The following is a 7,054-nucleotide window of genomic DNA, read 5'->3' as shown; positions in this document are numbered from 1 at the left end:
GGAGATCTCTCAAATTGTATCCACCAGAAACTGCGTAGATGCAGCTCCCAGCTACCGTTACATGAGGTGGAGCAAGGAGCAGAAAAGTCATGGATTTATAGGGTGGCTTCGGTTGGAAGCGGCCTTTCAAGCTCGCCTAGTCCAGCCACCCTGCAGGGAGCAGGGACATCTCGAACTAGGGCAGGTTGGTCAGAGCCCTGGCCAAAAACTCACCTGGAACTTTCTGGGGATGTGGAATCGACCTCGTCTGCTCTCCGCAGGCCTAAAGGGTTTGTCCCCGTTAAATGTATTGCTGTGTTAATTGGGTTAATTCAGCGGCACAGTCGCATCGACGAAGGGCATAGCTGGATCGTTTGAAAAGTTTACATCCCGATGCTGTTTCATCGGTCCCACCAGCCCCACTTCTGCTTTGTGGGGCGCAGTCACCCGGGGGTGGCTTAAACCGCGAGCTTGGATACACAGCAGTTCCCTCCGCCTGCTCGTCACAATCACCGTAGGGCAGCGCAGGCCAGGGGAAAAAAAGCATACGAGCCAGGCAGGAGTCGAACCTACAATCTTCTGATCCGTAGTCAGACGCGTTATCCATTGCGCCACTGGCCCCACGCAAGAGTAGTTATTACTCACTCCTTATCAAGGCAGCAGCGAGCGCCTGCCCTGGGCATGCGCCGTGCGCTCGCGTCAGGCTCTTCTTGTGTGTTGGAAACAACGCCGATAGGTCCCTTCGATAGCTCAGCTGGTAGAGCGGAGGACTGTAGAGGCTACTGCGCCCGCGGGAATCCTTAGGTCGCTGGTTCGATTCCGGCTCGAAGGAGACGCCAAACTTTTTCGTTCAAATGTCTACAAATCCGTTTTGAACCGGTTCATTATTGTAACAGTTTGCAGAGGCGGTTGTTTCATCTCTCAGCGATACGACTGCCTTGCTAACCCAGCCTCTCTGCCGGGGTTTTGAGCTGCGGCAGCAGAGGGTGTGGCACCTGTAGCCAATGTCTCATTAATTTTTAAAGGAAAACAAGATGTATGTTCTTCCTCCAGCCTGCCACAAACCCTCACACAGCAAGTTAGTGCAGGACGATACCTGTTGAGAGCCCTTTGTCTCACCACAGTTAATTAGGATGTTGAAATTCCTTTCCTGAAAGTCTTTTTTCAAATCTCTCCTCCAAATCTCTACGCACTCTTTTTCCACACTAAGGAAGAGTCAACACATCTACAGACTGCCACGCCTGGAATTAGTGTGGCCAGAGAAGGGCAACAAGCGTGGGGAAGGATCCAGAGCACAAGTCTGGTCTCGGAGCTGAGGGACCTGGGGTTGTTGAGCCTGCAGAAAAGGAGGCTCAGTGCAGACCTCTTGGCTCTCAACAGCTCCCCGAAAAGAGGTTGGAGCCAGGTGGGGGTTGGGCTCTTCTCCCAAGGAACAAGAGACAGGATGAAAGGAAATAGCCTCAAGTTTCACCAGGAGAGGTTTAGGTTGGATATTAGGAACAATTTTGTCTCAAGAAGGGTCATCAAGGCCTGGCCCAGGCTGCCCAGGACTGAAACCATATCCATACCTTGGCTCTTGGACGGATGCAAAATGCCAGGTGAGATGCTGGCCCCAGGGAGGATCACTCTCAGGACATCTGCCATTGTCACTGTCTCACTCTCTGCACACACCCTTTGCTGGGAGAAATGGTCCTGTGTATTTACTGCTGCCAGTAAAACTTCTGTGTCCTATCACTTCCTCACACTGCTGGGTTATTTTGGACATAGACAAACATTCGCATTCCATGAAGGATTTGCAATGCACGGCTACAGCTCCAGCTGCTTTGCATAGGTAGGAGCATCTGCTGCAATCCCAGCCCTGGTTCCTCTTTGGGGAAACCCTGAGTTGCTGCTCATCAAGATGCAAAGCCATACTTCTGGACAACTGTTTCCACAGCTTCGCTAGCTGTTACTGGAATGATGATGTTGCTAGTGCAGAAAAGGGAGTGCTACAATTCCTATGTACAACCTTTATTAGTCAGAGTGCTTGACAGCAAAGGTAGGTTTGAATATATAGCACTTTACATACGCAGCAAAACAGAAGACAAATTTGAGAATCTGTACATTTTGAGAAGATTAATGGTGTGCAACTGAACTTCACACAGAAATGGTTCATGTAAGCACAGTTCTGTTCATGTTAGGAGCTTTTCTGAAAAGCAAACAAAGGACTAAAATCAAATCGAAGAGCAAAGGTCTGAAATCTTTATTCATCATTTTTCCACATGTCCTCAGAACAGCTGGTCCTGACAGCAGTGAGAGAGGCAAACCCCCTGCTACTCTGAAAACTAAGTAAGTTTCCTCTTTGGAATTAAACCGGGAGTACTCAGATACTCAGATTTTTGAGGCTGGGTTTGTTCTAAGGGTTTTGGCTAACTGAGACGATTCATGGTGGCTCTTCCATACAGATTGTCATGTCTGTGGAAGGGCTTTGCAAATGTGTAGCAGCTCGTCCACCTTTGTATCACACTGCGTGATGGGGTCATAAATCTTTGCCAAGAAAAATCTCTCATGTAGAAAGAGTGAATAAGAACCACATGACTTGCAGTATCTCAAGCCCATGGAGATGATTTCCTTGACTTATGTAAACTTTGGCTCTGGTCCATAAAATGAGATCCTGAGGGACATCGAAGGGATCACATGTGAAAAAATTTCCTGGTTGCTTTTGCTAACCTGGGATTTACTTTTTCCTCCCTAGGTTTGGGCCTGCTCTGTAGCTGTTGTTGAAAACAAAGGTGCAATTCTCAGTGACTTCCATGGAGAGGGATTTCACATTCTACATCTAACATGCAGCTTTACACACACTTTTCTCCCAACACCCTTTCCAGCTCTCTGTGGTCTGGACTGATGGACATAACAGCAGCCTCCAAAATTATCTGCAGCCCCAGCTGAGGACAAAGAGGAGCCTGTGGGTAGGAGGGTAGTGAGTGCCTGTGCGCAGCCCCAGCCATGCCAGGACCTTCCCTCCTTCTGAAGCATAAAAACAAGGCTATTTCTGAGGGTAATGTGTTAGGTGGCCCCAGGGCCTGCACCTGGAGAATAGACGTATAAACTGAACTGGAATTAATGGCTTTTAAAATTTCCATTTGTTATGGGAACTTGAAAGTCATGTTGCAAATAGTATTTCTTGACTTTGCAGTTACAGCTGGTGCTATGAAACACAGTCCATGTCAAACCAGTGAAGTGCTAAGGTTAGGATCTAAGAGGTATTTCTTTAGCTCTAACAAATTAGGGGCCTAATGTCTTTATGCTTGCTTTAGTCCACACATATCTCCACTGGTCTGAACATACACCTCATCCCTACCTCTTCATTTAAAATCACACCATGTGGTCTTAAAGCACCCGTGCCTACGGCAGAGGGGTGGACATCTCATCCAAGGTCATCTCATCCAACCCCTCTGCAGTCAGCAGGGACATCTGCAACTAGAGCAGGTTGCTCAGAGCCCTGTCCATCCTCACCTGGAATGTTTCCAGGGATGGGGCATCAACCAGCTCTCTGGGCAACCTGAGCCAGTGTCTCACCACCTGTGAAAATGTTTCTTCCTTCTGCCTTATCTAAATCTCCCTCTTTTAGTTGAAAACCGTCACCCCTTGTCCTGTGGCAACAGGCCCTGCTAAAAAGCCTGTCCTTGCTGCTCCCACAGCCCCAGTGCCAGCGCTGGCGCGATGGCTCCCAGCCCAGGGCCAGCACGGGGGAATAAACAAGCTGGAAGAAAGCTGTTGGCTGGGAACCAACTTCCAGCATGCTGCAGCTGCAGCTGGAGAAGCCGGCATTCGCCCACCGTCCACTGGGTTTGCATCTTGTGCAAGGGAAGCCAGGGACCCTACATGTGCTTCTGGTGCTGGATGGGGCACCAGGGAGAGATGGAGCCAGTGGGTCCAGAAAAGGACTCAGGACTGTGCCTGGGAGGTGAAACCACATCTGAGGGCAGACAGGAGAGCAACTGTACCAAAGGAAGTGTTATTAGGAGGAAAGACTGTGCCGAGCCTGGCAGCTTGAAGCTGTGAGAGACCAGCATGCTGGTCTGTAGAGTTCTGGACTGGCCATAGGTATCTCCTCACTAAGTGCAGATATCAACCTGTTGGAAGTGGCCTAGAGATTGTGCCTTGAAGAGGAAATGACCCTAAGGTTACTCTTGTTTAGATTAAAGACAACTACAAACACAGGCTGCAGAGCTTATCCCATGTCTGTTCTCGTGGGGACGCCCTGTGGGCAGCACCAAGGGGCTGCCTCTGCTCTGTGTCTAGGAGTCTGTGTGGTAGCTCTGATGGCCCTCCCCTATTAGCTGCGTCTTCTCGGTCACGTTAGTTGGCTGAAGCACAATAGGAGTTTCTCCATCTAAATTGGGGAAGAAAACAAACAAAAAAAAGTTTAAGAATCTTTCACTTGCTGGCAAAGTCAGGTTTCTTGTTAGCATGACACCGTTCCATCTGCTGTTTCACTACAGCTTCACCTTGGCCTCACAGAGAGCTGTGTGCGTGCTGAGGAGCTGGCGATACCCACAAACCTACAAATGCTCCTACTCCTTGTCCGTGTGTAATGGCAGATTTCTGACTGTTATTAAACTGGTCGTTGGCTGTACCCAGTGCTTTGGAGAGAGTGCAGGATAAGGGTTCCTGCCCGTTCCAATTGCAAGTGCTTGTTCCTGCAAATGTCTGAACATAATGAGCGCTGTTGTGAGTCAGCAAGCACTAACCTTGACAGCGTTTGTGAGAATGGGCTAGAAATGAGTCTTGGAGAAGGCAAAGTTAACAGCAAAGAAAGAGGAGAGTTAAAAGGAAAAAAAATGCATGAGCGGCAGTATACTTGAGAGGGAAGAAATCACATATATCCTGAAAGCCAGCTAGTTAAATAAGAATGTTAAATTGCCTTTTGAAGCCTTACATAATATGTATACAATAGGACTTTGAGAATTACTGTTTTAATGAATCTGGAACTGCCAAAACCTCCTATTATCACTCTATAAATCCTTACAGCTTTGTACTTTCTTATTCCGTGCAGCTATGTGTTTGGTTTGCCAATGTATCTGTAAAAAAATGTGTTTGTTGTAGAGTGGAGGAAAGTGAAGTCCTTACAGGGTTCCCTGATGGCTGTTGAGTTCCCTCTGATAATGAACAAGGTTTGGCTGCCCTTCTCCTGGGCCTCTTTCCAACTCACTGTTTTTTGCGGCGGAGGAGGGGACTCAAGACTTGGAGATTGACTTTTAAAGGTTCAGACCCCTTGGTAAAGTGTTTCATATGAAAAATTTTGGACTATCTATATCTTGATACTAGCACAAACTTCACAAAAATGGAATACAAATGATGACTTTTTTTTGCCAAATGACCAAATGTTCAGGAAAAAACCCTCATCTGACATTTCCTCCTGTTTACATGACAGTTGATGGGATGAATCATGGGCAAAAGATGTAATGTACAGGAGTAAGTTAACCTAGAGCAGGAATCTAATAGCATGCCATACGGCTTCCCCTCAGTGGGGGTAGGACAACTTTGACTCTGTCAAGGTGAAAGGCAAGAATGATTCAATGCCAAGCAGCTTCTCTGTATGGGCAATTCTGTATTTAGACAGAAGGTCAAAGACAGACCTGTTTCATAACTTCTAAAAGTATATGAGTAATTAACACTTAGAGCTCAGCTCTGCCTCAGATAAGTTTGGCAGTTGCAATCCATTTTTAAGTTGCTGTGTATTTTTGAGATTTCTGATTTTTCTCCCTCCCACCCTCTGCTGCTTCCAAGTTGTTCATTTTCTGGAAGATCTTTGACAGAGGGCAGAGATGAACAGTTCATTTCGCTATGATGCCCAGATGTAGAACAAGGGACTAGGACCTGCTGCAAATCCAACTCATTGCTTCCAGCTAGCTGATCTGCAGACAGTTCCGAGCTGACACCTTCACCAAGCATTTTGCTTCTAAGATTTATGACGGTTTTTTATCAGAACTGGACCCATGGTAGAATAAACTGTACAATTATAGCGTGCTAATGGAGAGCTGCAGAATGGAGGTGCAGCAGAATTCAAAGTTTAAACTGCTTTCTATAGATAGCTCCTGCTCACTGTTCGCCTACATGGGTATCATATGGAGTGCGGAGGAGACAATGAAGCTCTAAAAACTTATTGCTTCTGACTTGGGAAAGGATTTTGTTTTTCTGGTTCTTTTTTTTTTTTTTTCTTTTTCCCCCCCTGGATTTAATTTTCTACAAAATGAAAGTTGGTCTGGAAATGTCTTGCTTTAGTCTCACAACGATAACTGAACAGGAGGGGAGGGAAGAATGTCTATTTCAAAGCTGTGGAGATGTGGTGCTGAAGGACACGGGTTAGTGATGACCTGGCAGTGCTGGCTTAATGGTTGGACACAATGATCTTAAAGGTCTCTTCCAACCCAAACAATCCTCTCATTCTATGATTCCACAAGAAAAAAACTGCCAATATGTTTTGCTTGGACAGATCAGTCAGTGTTGCACAAGCCTTGTTGATATCTATAGATTTTTCTGCAGCCTCTGGATTGTAGTTATAGTTTTCACTGATAGGTTTTGTTGCTTTTCAAGAGACTGATCAACTATGATCAGTTTTCAAGCTGACAGTATTTACCTTGATACGCCTCTAGGCAAAACTCATTTAAAACCGCCACCACAGGTTGGCATATCAGTTATATAAATAGCATTCATTTCAACTATTACAAGTGTTTTGTTACATATTTATGGAAGGGTAAATTTGTGTGAAAAGGGGTGGGTGAGGGGAGGGGGATTCTTCCTGCTAAGGAAACATGACATTTTCAATCTGGCAGTGCTAATTTAAGCATTATAGAAGTAAGAATATAACACCTTCCATAACAATAGAAGAGAAAAAGAGTGAGCTGAGTGCTTAGGTCCTTCCTCATAAAAAAGTGTAATCCTAACCATAGTTTATATAGATTTGCCACTGAAAAGGAGCCAAGGTTCTCCACCCATACCTTGGCCTCTTACTGCTGGAGCAAGGCTCGTTGCTTCTCTCAGCCTGTCACGCAAGTCACCAAATGTTGCACGAGGGGAGGTTTAGGTTGGA

General features: G+C 46.3%; 2 non-coding genes across 2 annotated transcripts; one reads left to right on the top strand and one right to left on the bottom strand.

Moving 5' to 3' along the window:
• Nucleotides 1–527: 527 nt before the first annotated feature.
• TRNAR-ACG lies at nt 528–600 on the bottom strand. Its single transcript has one exon. It is a non-coding gene; the product is annotated as a tRNA-Arg (tRNA).
• Nucleotides 601–718: 118 nt separating this feature from the next.
• TRNAY-GUA lies at nt 719–811 on the top strand. Its single transcript has 2 exons — nt 719–755; nt 776–811. It is a non-coding gene; the product is annotated as a tRNA-Tyr (tRNA).
• The last annotated feature ends 6,243 nt before the right edge of the window (nt 812–7,054 follow it).

The sequence above is a fragment of the Merops nubicus genome, unplaced genomic scaffold, assembly GCF_000691845.1.
Source record: "Merops nubicus isolate BGI_N331 unplaced genomic scaffold, ASM69184v1 scaffold28197, whole genome shotgun sequence".
Classification (NCBI taxonomy): domain Eukaryota; kingdom Metazoa; phylum Chordata; class Aves; order Coraciiformes; family Meropidae; genus Merops; species Merops nubicus.
This window is presented reverse-complemented; position numbering and strand designations above follow the sequence as displayed.